Genomic DNA, 12997 nt, shown 5'->3' on the forward strand with positions numbered 1-12997 from the left:
GTAAAGGGGTTTAGATTGGGCTTAGAATCTGGCCTTGTAGCTCCAATCTCTAGCCAACTATATAAGACTGCTGGGTTGCAAATGCTGAAAGAGCAGCAAAGGGTTAAAGGAAACAAAATATTTTTTCATAACTTTTCCTCGTGGTTTTGGAAGCTGAGGAGTTAAATCCATTTTCTCACCGAAAAGGTAATGTGCATGCATACCGGCACTGATTTGTTACTGCACCATAACATACATTCCATGTGGGGCTGGGCTCTTAGGATTGTTTTATTTTTTAAAAAAGTAACAATCATGAAAGCATTTGTTATGAAAAAATAAGACACAAATAATCACATATTTTTTTAAGCAGCTCTAAGAAGCCTGGGAAGAAAACAGGGAAGAACTGAGGTGGGGAGCGGGTGTTGGCCTGAAGGCAGTCGTGGGAGCCAACTGCATGCTCCTATCTAAAAAAGGTGTACTGGCTGTGCTGTATGGGTCAGAGCGTAGAACTGGATGTGTTCCTATTGCTTGCTTGCCCGAGTCTGCTTATTTTAAGTGCATGCTTATTGAGGCAACGTGAGTGCAGTGGACATGCTAGTTAAGATCAGAATTATGGGCTTCAGGTCTGAGGTATGGAGTGAGAAGAATGCATCACTTAAGTACATTGGCTCACCGTGATGCCCTTGTGGCACCATACCAAATCATGCCCCTTTATTTACACTCTTCCATACATCTTACACAATCTTCATAAGGTTACCGGTCATCTTCCACTCTTTGATAACCTTTTATGTACTGATACAGCTGTGGAAAGCTTAATGGGTGGTGGTACTCTGAAAAGTGACTCTGTAAAAATATTTTTGTAAGGTCACAAGTAGAGATGGTTGGAAAATATGCAGATAACATTTTTCATTGGAGAATATCGTTCTGTTTACATTGAAATGCTTCACGAAATCACATCAATTTCACCAGAATTTTGTTTCAGAGAAAAACCTGGGAAAAAAGCACTGGCAATGTTGAGATGTCCCATTTCAACATTTTTTGAATGAAATATTTTGAGTTTTCATTTTTAAATGACTTTTCATTTCTATTTTATGTTTTTATTTTATGAAATATTACATAGTATAAAAGACTTTTAAAACATCTACATCCATTTGATTCATCTGATTTTTTCCCCAAAATTTGCCTTCACAGAATTTTGAAAATTTCAGGTTTCATTCTGATTTGGAATGAAGCCAGATTTTTAAATCTCAGAATCTTTAATTAATGGGATTTCCACCGTCCACACAACTCTAGTCCCAAATTTACTACCTCTTAAGACTCCAGAGCAAACTTCCCCAGTGAAAGAAAAAATATACCACCTGCAAACTTATTCTGGGATCTGAAAGTCAAGTAAAGGTTCTTCAACTGGAATTTATGTCTGCTTACTTTACCTACATATATACCTTTTACGGCTTTATGCTCTTGTTGGCCCTGCAGAACCATCATCCCAGTTGTGGGAGAGCGAGTTGGACTGGATATTCACATATATATCATTTAAAATAAATAGCAAAATATAGGAGAGGAAAATCGGAAACTGTAAAACTTTAGTGATTTGACACTGATAAAACAGGACAAATGGGTTAGTCTCCCATTTACTCTGTTTTATAGCAAATGCTCCTGGTCTGCGACCTTGTGTGCCAGAGCTCACCCCACATCAATTTTTAAAATGTTTTCTTGCTTCTTCATGATTAACTCATAAACATGGTTTTAAAATGGAAAAGCTGGTACGATAGCAGCTCATGTGTTACTGCTTTACTACCAACTCAACAAACTGATATCTCTCAATTACAACTACTCCCTTTCTGTGGCTGGAAACCATGTATTAACTATAGATGAAAAATGTAAGGATCTTGTTTCCTGCCGCACACTTAGTGAAGTCACTCGGTAAATGAAAAGATGTTTTCAGGTAATATACTGACATGCTACACTGGAGTCAGCTGTAAATCAAACTGACCTTAAATTACCCTTCAAACCTGCATCATTTCAAAAATAATTACTGCTCCAAAAAAAGCCCTCTTGCTAATAAATGTATTAAATTGAAATAATTTTACTTTATCAAATACTGAAGAGGGAAAGGGGCAATTTCTATTACACTCTGCATGGAAGACTGATGTAATAATAAATAAATGAAAATGTCGTTTGATCCCCATATATCTTGGAAGCAATACCACTCTGCAACACTCCAAACTGAGATAAGGGAATAGAAAAACTGAGGAGAAAGAAAATTACAGGACAAGTCGGTATTACCAGAACCACACCTCTGAAATCAAGGAATGAACTCTTCATATGGCTAAAAAAAGCTACTACAGACTCAGCAGTAGCACTCTTCTAAGGAGCGCTGTAAGAAGACCAATGGTTAGTATGACTTCTTTGTATGTGAATGAGTTAACTGCAAGCATTTGACCTTAATATGCCCAAATAAATTTGTTAGTCTCTAACAAGGTGCCACAAGGACTCCTCTTTGTTTTTGCTGATACAGACTAACATGGCTACCACTCTGAAACAACTCATTATGTTTTTAGAGAAAATAATGTTCCATTTGTTTGCCTACTGAAGTGACTGAGCGCTAGTGAAATTTGCAAGAAGTGTTCACAGATTCACCATCACAACAACAAGAAAACCAAGACCATGGGGCCTATTCTGGCACAAACAGCGTACAATGGAATTGTACCTGCTTACTCCTTGCCTACTACTTTGCAACAGTAGTCTGTAATTTCACTGTTTCAATTGGCTTTTATTCCTGCAGATTGCCTTGCCTCTAGCTCTTTGCTTTTGTGTTTGGTTTGTCTGTTTCACTTTGGTGTCCCTGATGCTTGGTGCTTTTTGGAAACATTGCCTAGTGGTCAGTTTTTTCTTAATGCAAGGGGAGGATGCTGGTACAGGGAGCCTGGGCACTCCCACTTTACCAGGCTCTGGCCACAGCTCTGTGAGGGTTAACCAAAGGATCAGGACCCAAGAGCATCTTAAGGCTGCTCTCTCTGAGCCGCCTCCTCCCCCGGATCCAAGCTTTGCAGTCTGTAGAAAAAGCAAAGGTGCTAAAGAAAAGGTACAAATGGTACCTTCAGTCTTTCTGGGCCTAGCAGGTAGGCACCCTTCCCAGAGCGGCTGCTGCAGTGTCCCTTCTCAGGCACTCCAAAGACAGATCCTTCTCCCTGCCTTGTCAGCCCCCTTCTGAGCTGTCTGGCTTCCTTTTAAGTCCCTCCTCCCCCTGGAGCATGCTCTGCAGGTGCAGCTGGGTGGGGTTGTCTGGCCCCACAGTTGCTCTTTAATTCCTTCTGCCCTAGTGTGGGGTTTAAACACCCTGTCATGATGCCCTCTATTTTCTTTGTGCCAGATTAACCTCCCTGGGCTCAATGGTCAATCTAAATTCCAGCAGAAGCTCCACAGAAGGCCTGCTGGTGGAGGTTTCTCACAGGAGAGGGGATGGGGAGAGGGGATGACTCTCCTGGCCAGCCAGTTGTTGTTCTCTAACAGGCAGGAAATGCTCATTTTTTTGTACTAGCCAGCTCTAGGTTGTTGGGATGGTGCCAAATTGGTGCGGCCATAGTGAATGAATGGTGTCAGCATAACTTGACTTGCCTTAAACATGGCTGAATGGCTGCAGAGGACCCTTTAAGCAGAAGCAGCTTTGATAAAGGACTGGCAAAGTCTGCATGTGCGATGGATATTAAACCTATTGGTTGGCAAATATGGCCCATGCAAAAGTAAATATCACATGTATAAAGTTCCAGCATGGAGCACAGGTTGACCTGATTGTAGTGACCTTACAGCAAGGGCACCAAACAGAGAGCCAGAGTGAATGATTGATGAGTGAGTAAATGTGGGGTGATCTTCATTCGGTACCCTCTCCCCCAGCCCCTTCTAAAATATTAATCAGGTAAAAATTAGTAACCACACGCCCATGGGCATGCTTTTAAGACGTGTGACTCCTTTGAGGAAAAAGAGTATAAGAATCAAGAAAGTAAATTATTGTGGTTGGGATTCATTAATTGATACTTGATGAAGCAACGCTGCTAGACAGAGCAGCCAAAACTCTGCTCCATGGGCTCAAGCAGGACTGTGAACCAGAGGTGTCTCAAGGCAACCAAGGCCTTGCCTCAGGGGAATCCAAGACAGACCAGAGGGCTGAGAAGAACAGATCAGGAGGAAAGAAGCCATCCATAAACTTGGTAACCACCTTCTCTGTTTGCCAAGTAGGAACTGTGTGAGGCTAACTCAGGGCCTGTTTGTGTATGTTTGTGAAAGAGATACTCGTTAAGAGGAATGTATAGCTCTTAATGTATAGCTCTTAATATCTAATATAGGATTATGTGCTTAATATAACCCTTTACCACTTGTGTAATTCCTTCGCAATAAACTGCTATGTATTGAAGACAATTACTGTGAACCTTTTTCACTGGTTTGACAGTAATCTGCTCCACTGGGAGCCAGTAAAAATCCATTTCAGGGTTAGTAACACCCCCTGGTGTCAACATAGGTCTCCTGGGGCGGTGGGACCTATGGGTGACTTGTGCAGATACACCCTAACTTCACCTAGACTTACTGTTTCCAGAGTCCTGCAACTCGGTGAGTGAATCAGATTTTGGTGTCTTCTTCACCCTTCTCGTCAAGACCTCACGTAAATGAGTGTGAGCCCAGAACACATTACACTTTTCTCTGCTCCCACACCACCAGTGTTGTGGGCAGGATTGGCTGACTTTGCATTGCTTCATGTTTGCTAACTGCGCAGTGAATTACCAATGTCAAATGCAAAGAAACATGTGACCCCTGAAGAGCACACCACCCTTGCTGTCAGAGGTAGGTTTTGTGTAGTTGTGCATGTTGTATTGCATTATATAAACCTGTTAAGTTTTACCCCATCGCATGAGCTGATCACCTGCATGTAAGAGTATGCACAACTAAACTAGTTTAGGTAAAGACAGAATTCACTTCATGCAGCCATTTTACAAGTGTGCACAGTGGGTGTAAAACTACTATTCTGGTCTGGTTGCATTTTGCACCCCGGTATAACTGTAACTGACTACATGGGGTGGAGGCATTGGAGGATCAGACCCAGTGTATCTCAGTTCCTGGTATGTTTTGAGCATGAGTAATCTAGCTCATGTCAGGGAAGATAGATAAGATGCTCAAGGGTTCAATTTTTTCTGATTGACAAACTCTGTGGTATTGTCATCATGCCTCTCATAATTTCCCCATTAGCTATATTCTTGATTCCTGATAAATTATCCACAGAATTCACTATTATCTTCACCCCCAAACACACTGCCTTTAGTCATCATGTTGTTACTACAGTGTGAACTGTAAGATGTAACATTTCTTTTTGTATGGTTTGGTTTAAATTGCACAGTTAACTAATGCCTCTCACTGGAGCATCAAGTCTAGTTCAAGAATGAGTTTCATCTGAGTTTGATGAGCTTTGCCAAGTTCATGAGCTATGATGTAGCACTTTAAAGAGTGGAGAGAATAGGGACAGAATTAGACAATCCATCAATGATAATTTGTACTCAAAGTGATCAGGAGAGTGGAGGACCTGGGAGCTCCAGCACCGCTTTATGCCAGCAAGGGCTGAAACCCAGCACTAATGAATTTTAAAAATATGTTTTTCATTTTAATTTGAATAGGCCAAAAAACTTTCTGTGAAGACTGAAAGAGAAATAGCAATATCAAGTTAATATATTAGAAAAAACACAGTCATTCTGCAGACATGACCATAAAGGACAGATCCCTTCCTGACCATCTCCTTTCCCAAAACAGCAATCAGCTACTTCAGGTGCCATTATCCCAGGGGTTGTGAATAGGATCTGAGGCTCATGATCACCCTGTCGTTCCCAGATTGCTAAATGGGATGGTATAGTTGTGGGGAGGATCCCAGCTAGACAGGTGGGAGGTCCTGGTATGGGGGAAGAGATGAAAACAACTGCTCTACTTCTTGGCTCTAAAAAAATGTTTTTTATTCTGCATTTAATATCCCCCAGGATGGTCTTTGCAGATCGCAGCTTGAAAACTTCTGGAAGGCAATGGGAAGGTGAGATAACCAGACCTATTCACCAGGTGCCACTACTCCTTTCCAATTTCCTGCATAAACTATTTTATTGTGCTTCTGTGCAGTTAAACAGTTACTACACTCCACCCCAAGGGTAGCTGCATTTCAGTGTTAGATGAAATAAGCTCTATATTTATGAGTTTTTACGTAAGATTTTTAAATCTGCAAAGCGCCTTGGGATGAAAGGCTCTACATAAATGGAAGCTAGTATTATTTATACTTGACCATATACCCTCAGCTCTTACCTGCACTGTAGGACTCCAGGAGTTCCTCCATTTCCCTCCTCATTTTCAGCATTGACAATGGGAGTATTTTTCAGCTTTACACTTTAAATATTTCAATTTATATCTTGCACCCACATCTGTATTGTTTTCTAACTCCTATAGATATTTTTATTTTAGATATTTGTGATCTATCTCCCTTATGTGTATTTGGGTTTTTTGACATATGTGACTAATTTGGAGTCCAACTGCACATAGAATGAGTAATTGTTTAATTTTTCAAATAGCCTATCCGCTTGGATGTGGGCTGTACTTACATAAATTAGGCAGGTTTCAGAGGAGCAGCCGTGTTCGTCTGTATTTGCAAAGAGAAAAGGAGGACTTGTGGCACCTCTAAGGTGCCACAAGTCCTCCTTTTCTTTTTATAAATTAGGCAGCTACTGTGACCGAGTCGACTTGAATAGTGTATCTCCCAGAAAGGGACCTTGTTGTACCCAGTCATGATCAGAAGTCTTTAGCACTTCCTTGTGTAATTAGAGAGCACATTGTGAAATTAGCAAATTAATTAGAGCTAAGTGTTTAGGGAATGCAATGTAGTGCACTCTTCTCTAGCACTTATATTAGTTTTATGCCTTATTGCTGGGCTTTGCATTAACATTTTAAATAAAGGCTATCTGACTGTGGATCTTGATCTCTCAGTGGCCTTTACTCCATCTTCATTTAAAAAGGATTTTGAAAAATTGGAGAGGGCTCAACAAGGAGTCACAAGAGTGATTCAGGGTCTGGAAAACCATATGAGAGATTGAGCTGATTAAGTCTATATAGTTTGTCAAACGGAAGGTTAAGTGGTGAGTTGATCACAGGCTCCAGCTATGCGGGGAGAAGACTTCTGATATTAGTGGGCTTTTTAACCTAGCAGACAAGAGCCAATGGTAGGAAGCAGAAGCTAGACTAATTCAGACTAGAAAGAAAGTCCAAGTTTTCAACATGAGGATGATTATTGGAACAATTAGCTATGAAATATGGTGGGTTCGTCATCATATGACATCTTTCAGTCAAGATTGGGTGTCTTTCAAAAAGAGCTTCTGGCTGAGCTACAGCATACATTGGTCTGTGTTATGCAGGTCAGATTAGAAGATCACATGTGGGACTGCCTTTTCTTTCAAAGTGGTGACAGAAAGATGCTGTCAGAGTTGTCAATAAAGTGTGGTTATTCACATGTTGGAAGAAACGAAGATTTGCTACATGGACATACATAAAGCCAGACTGTGTGTCACCCTTCTATTGGTGTACAGAGATGAGGGCATAAGGAGCCTTCCTGCCTTTTACATCCCTTTTTAGGGGACTTTCCTGAATGTGGCCACAGTGCTGCTCCCTGAAAGCAGACCAGCCCTGGTCTAAGGACAGATGCAGCAGATGTGCATTTACCTTTAATGACCAAGGGAAAATCCTAAAAGAGAAAGTTGGCATCAGTCATCTGTGCAGGTCACCTTCTCCTAGGCTCTGGAGCGTCTTCAGGTTCATTAACTAAACCCCCAAGTGAGAAGTGAATGCTATCATGTCTGAGCTTGCTGTGTACAGTGCAGTTGGGGTAACCACTATAATAAGAACATTTTCCATGGGAGAAAAGACAAGTACTCACTGTCCCTTCCAACAAAATGCTAAAACACCTACTCTAGAAATGAAGGATTTACAGTTATTAAACTTAAAGGCACTTGCTGTTCTAGATTTGCACCCATTAGATTCTATCCAATAGCATACACAACCTACTTGCGAAGGGTAGTACAGAATCTGAGAGCGGCCAGAAGAAGACACAGAGACCAAGTTTAGTCAGTTATGTCAAACTTGCAATAGTACTGTATGTATATACAAGTTTCAAAAAGACTGCACTGTATCAGCCACATCAGTTTGAGGTGTGTCTTTCATGCTGATGCTCCTTCTTCCAGCTATCTCAATATAATGTGCAATAAAGTATGAATTTGGCTCAAGGGCAGCATTTCACACACAAGAATTTCTCACAAATCTTAGCTGTGCAGAGATTATTGTCTTTCCATAAGGAGGCTGCACCTCTTCAGAAAACTTAAGTCCCAAGCAACATTTTACTGGATCCAGGGCAAATCCATAACATGGGGCCCCACCCCATTCCACAAAGACACATGAATTAAAGAAAGAGACAGTTGTATTTTGTTTCTGAAATGGCATAGCTAGGCTGTAGCACTTTACAGCTTTACTTTTCTGTCCTTCTTCACTGCAAAATTACAAATGATCTCACTAAAGTCAATTTTTCTTTTCAGTGGACAAAACAACAAGATAACTTAAGTATTCTTGTGCCATAGTAGATTGTGTGCAGGTTTTGACGGGAGCCAGCTTGCTGAAACTTCTTTTGGCTTTTGCTACGGTCACTGGCAATAAGCAAAAATTTTGTAGGGCTATGCATAAATCACTCTACATTACTGGTAGTTTTTTGTTGTAAATCTCATTAAATAAAATAAGTGATAGCAGTTCAAGTTCTTTTCCAAAAATAGATTTAAAGATTTTTTCAGGTGCAACATTTCACATGGAAAGGCCTCCCAAAGATCCATACGATACTTGAGAAATTGCCATTTGGTGGATATTTCTTTCAATTCTTCAGGCTCCAGTGAGATATATTTTAGGGCTGAACAGAACATAAACAAATGTCATTGGTTGCTTTGAATCAGCATTCCAACTTACAGATAACATTGTCCAAAGTGAACACATTCCTTCTGAATAGTTTTCAGAGTAGCAGCCGTGTTAGTCTGTATTCGCAAAAAGAAAAGGAGTACTTGTGGCACCTTAGAGACTAACCAATTTATTTGAGCATAAGTTTTCGTGAGTGCATCCAATGAAGTGAACTGTAGCTCACGAAAGCTTACGCTCAAATAAATTGGTTAGTCTCTAAGTTGCCACAAGTATTCCTTTTCTTTCTTCTGAACAGTGACTGTCTCATCTTCAGAGGTGATTGAACCTGATTCCTCAGGTGTCTCATGAAATCTTTTCTGTTTCCTAACATTCTTCTGTGGTAATTGTGGCAAAATTCGTATTCTTTCTGCCACAAGGCATGCTTCTAAAGGAATTTTGGGCCACTAATCTCCAAGTTGCTTTAACTCTTCAATAAATTCAGCCATGAGAGCTGAGACTGAATCAAGAGATTCCTCAGGCTTGTAAAATCTTGTTTCTCTCATCAATATTCACTTTATACCAGAAGCTAGTCAACAAAAGTCATGAAAATGAGCTGAAGTACTGTTTCAATACTTCCACTTCTGATCAAGTTTCATGTGTCAAATTTAATTCAAGAGTGCATTCCAGTCATAGGTGCCGACTTTGTGGGTGCTCTGGGGCTGGAGCACCCACAAAAAAAATAGTGGGTACTCAGCATGCACCGGCAGCCCTCCCTCCAGATCAACTCCTCCCACTCCCTCCCAGCATCTCCTGCCCATCACGGATCAGCTATTCAGCGGTGTGTAGGAGGCATTGCGGTGGAGGAACAAGGGCTGGGTGTGTTTGGGGGGAGGGGTCAGAACGGAGCGGGGTGGAATGGGGATGGTAAGAGACAGGATGGGGGTGGGAAGAGGCAGGGTGGGGTGGGGGTTTGGGAGAAGGGATGGAGTGGGGGCAGAGCCTGGTGAAGGGGGGGTCGAGCACCCCTGGCAACTCATAAAGACAGTGCCTATGATTCCAGTGCTTCCAGAAGACCTAGAAGATCCTTTGTCATTGGATGGACAGAATTAGCGGCTTCCCTCCAGCATATGTCCAACTGAGAATGGAATGAACAGTGCATCTTATTCATTATAATCTTCCACTTCACAGGATAGGCACTGAAATATATGAAAAATTGCTACACACAACCTAAAACTGTTACTGATTCAGTATGTGTGGTTGCAACATTGACTCCTATGAGATTGAGTGGGAAGTGCAAGGAGAATACACATCAAGTTTATCTTTGGACATAATGCAGGCCTGAAAACCTTTTAATTCTGATATATTAGAATCATTATCAAATCCTTTACCTCTACAGTCATCAAGTAGAATGTTTTGGTGCTTCATGCTGACAATTAGCATTTTGGCTGTCTATTCTCCACTTTTTTATTAAAAAGTTGAAGAACTCTAGAAATCTTTCTTGAATGTTAAATGTACCACTATCTTGGTCCTGAACTATAAACCTGAATATCAACACATTTCATTCATGGTGAGAGGCATCAGGAGTAGCATTACGTACAATAGAATAACAGGTGATTTTTTCTCTCTCTGCAAGAATGGCTGTCTGCATGCTTTTACTATATAATTCAATAACTTGTTCTGACTCTCCCAGGAGAGGTAATGTGCCTGTCCTGCCATTGTTCTAACTTCTACCTTCTATCTGCTTCCATTTGATATTAGTCATAAGTTATGCTGTCATAATGAGCTCATAACTCAAGAGTTCAAATAAAGTTGCATTTATGTTGATCAGCCATCAGATTATCATCTTCTTGGAATGCTAAACCTCTGAAGCAAGATGTATGGTAACATCCAACATTCTTTCCAATTTTGCTCTCCATATTGCAGCTTTTGTTAATTTTGAGTTTGAATGTCACTGTCTACTCTCTGTCCACCTTACAGCAACTCATCTAATTCCTTCCACTGGCAGTAGCAGGTTTCATGTTCTATGCTCTTCTCATCTTTAGTAAGTTTATTATATAGTTTGTGCCATCCCCCCCCACAGTTAACGAATAACCCTTTCCTTTTTGCCACTATATTGCATTGTTTATCTTCCCCTTCAGAAAATAGCTGTCATGGAAAGCAGTATAGTGCTTGGTTGGTAGCACTCCAAACAAGCCAGTCTCTTGGAATCTTTTGTTTTACACTCGAGACGAGATTCAGGAAAACTATGGCTACCAATGTCTTTGGCACTGACTTCACTAGCTTCTGCATTTCTTCGACATTCAGTATACCTGATAGAACACCTTTTTGGTGAACATAATCTGTAATGTGTTTAGGCCATAATCCTGGATCTTTCAAAAATATGAATTAGTAAGTACTGCTCTCTCCTCCTTGCAAACCTTCCTTTGAGTCTGGTGGTGCTGGTGGTTATATTACTCAACCATCTTTGGAAGTTATTTGATTGGAATCACATGATTCATCTGGCTGCTTTTCTTCATCGATTTCCAAGTCCTGTATTGAAATCACATCACCTTGCCATTTTTCTTCTTCCAGATTCCCAGTTTATGCATTGCTTGAGCCAGACAGTTGAGAGGTCTTGTTTGTCTAGAAAAATTGGAGGATTGACAGGTGTCCTCTAGCTTATTTTCTTTCCCTTTCTTTAAGATCTTAACATTTCTGGTGGCCTGACTTGTTTTATAGCAACACACAGCATATGGCCCTTATATTAATGATATAAAAGTGACAAATGCCCTCTAGGCACCTGGAGGTACTGTTCCCTGTCCCTGAGATCTGGTCTCAGCTCCTCTAGGCACCCTGGAGTACCAGCTCACTGTTCTGAATGTTGCTTCCATTCTAGCACTGTTTCAGATTGGTTCAGGTAAATCTTGCAAGATCTCATGAGATCTGGGTGCCACATAGAGACATCGCTACAAACATATTCACCAAGATTATATAAATAACATTTAGTCAAATTCAAACATCCACAATCTAGTCTGAATTTTTTTCTCATGGTGATAGTCTTGTGCCCTCTGGTTAGGCCTCTTGAACTAGCCAGGCCCTGGAAGAGTACATCCATTTTCCATCCTGTACTTGGGGCATGCACATACTGCTGAATGGCAACACAGACAAGCTTAAACTTAAATGACAAATAATAGGGTAGAGGAACAGGAATTCTTCCTGAATTACATGGGGAGCTTATCACAGTTCTACAGCATTTAATTGCACCAACGTGGTCAGCATCATTACAAACACTAGTATGATTCTGTCACCAACAAAATCCACTGCAACAAGAAAGATGTTGACATTAGGACATAGAAATCTCAATATATTTCACTCCTTAAAGGCTAAATATTCCAATCACCATTCCACTATGTTTACCTATGGAAGGAAAATGGGAAAGTGCAGTAGAAGAAGTGTTAGTTATTCACAAGCCATAGTCCACTGTAGAGGTCATTGGCTTCTCAAGGCTGTTACAGCAAATTGAAACATGCTATTCCTATTCCCTCTCAAGCTGAAAATTCTTCTCTCAGTTGCTAGGCTTCATATTTATAGCAACTTGTTGATCAAAGTAAGAAATGTGGGCTAAACAGATGTAAAATGCCATACATGTTACATCAGGTACTTGGATAGGCAGGATTTCTCAAATTACCAACCGTCTACATTTTGGTTCTTGTTTCCAGGGTAGCCTCTAGGCCAAGCATCAGCAGTTGTGCCGCCTTTACCACTGAGCAGAGACACCGGCAGCAGCACACACTATAGAATATGGTTCTGCTTCAATTTCCACACTTTCCTCCAAAAGCACGGTGCTGTGAGCCACTCAAAAACCGGTGGGATGTCTGCTTAATGTTTGGGTCACCTTTTCATGACTAAAGCTGGCAGAAATATAAGAGGAGAAATAGGGGAATCTGGGCTCACACACATCTGCTGCCCTGGCCATGCTTCTTAATTTGATTTTGTGGAGTTTCTTGGACAGCGAATGTCAAATGACAACCATGTTAAAAACTGTGGGATGCACATTGTCTGTACCCAATTTTCATAGATTCATAGATATCTAGGT

General features: G+C 40.8%; 1 long non-coding RNA gene across 1 annotated transcript in view; it reads left to right on the top strand.

Annotated features, from left to right (window-relative positions):
* Positions 1 to 4635: 4635 nt before the first annotated feature.
* Positions 4636 to 12997, top strand: part of LOC311515330 — a 28380-nt gene continuing 20018 nt past the window's right edge. Inside the window, exons 1-2 of the long non-coding RNA XR_014710108.1 lie at positions 4636 to 4815; positions 5994 to 6043. This is a non-coding gene — a long non-coding RNA (uncharacterized lncRNA). The remainder of the gene's footprint in view (positions 4816 to 5993; positions 6044 to 12997) is intronic.

This window comes from Lepidochelys olivacea (assembly GCF_965140295.1).
Source record: "Lepidochelys olivacea isolate rLepOli2 genome assembly, chromosome: 2".
In the NCBI taxonomy this organism is placed as follows: Eukaryota; Metazoa; Chordata; order Testudines; family Cheloniidae; genus Lepidochelys; species Lepidochelys olivacea.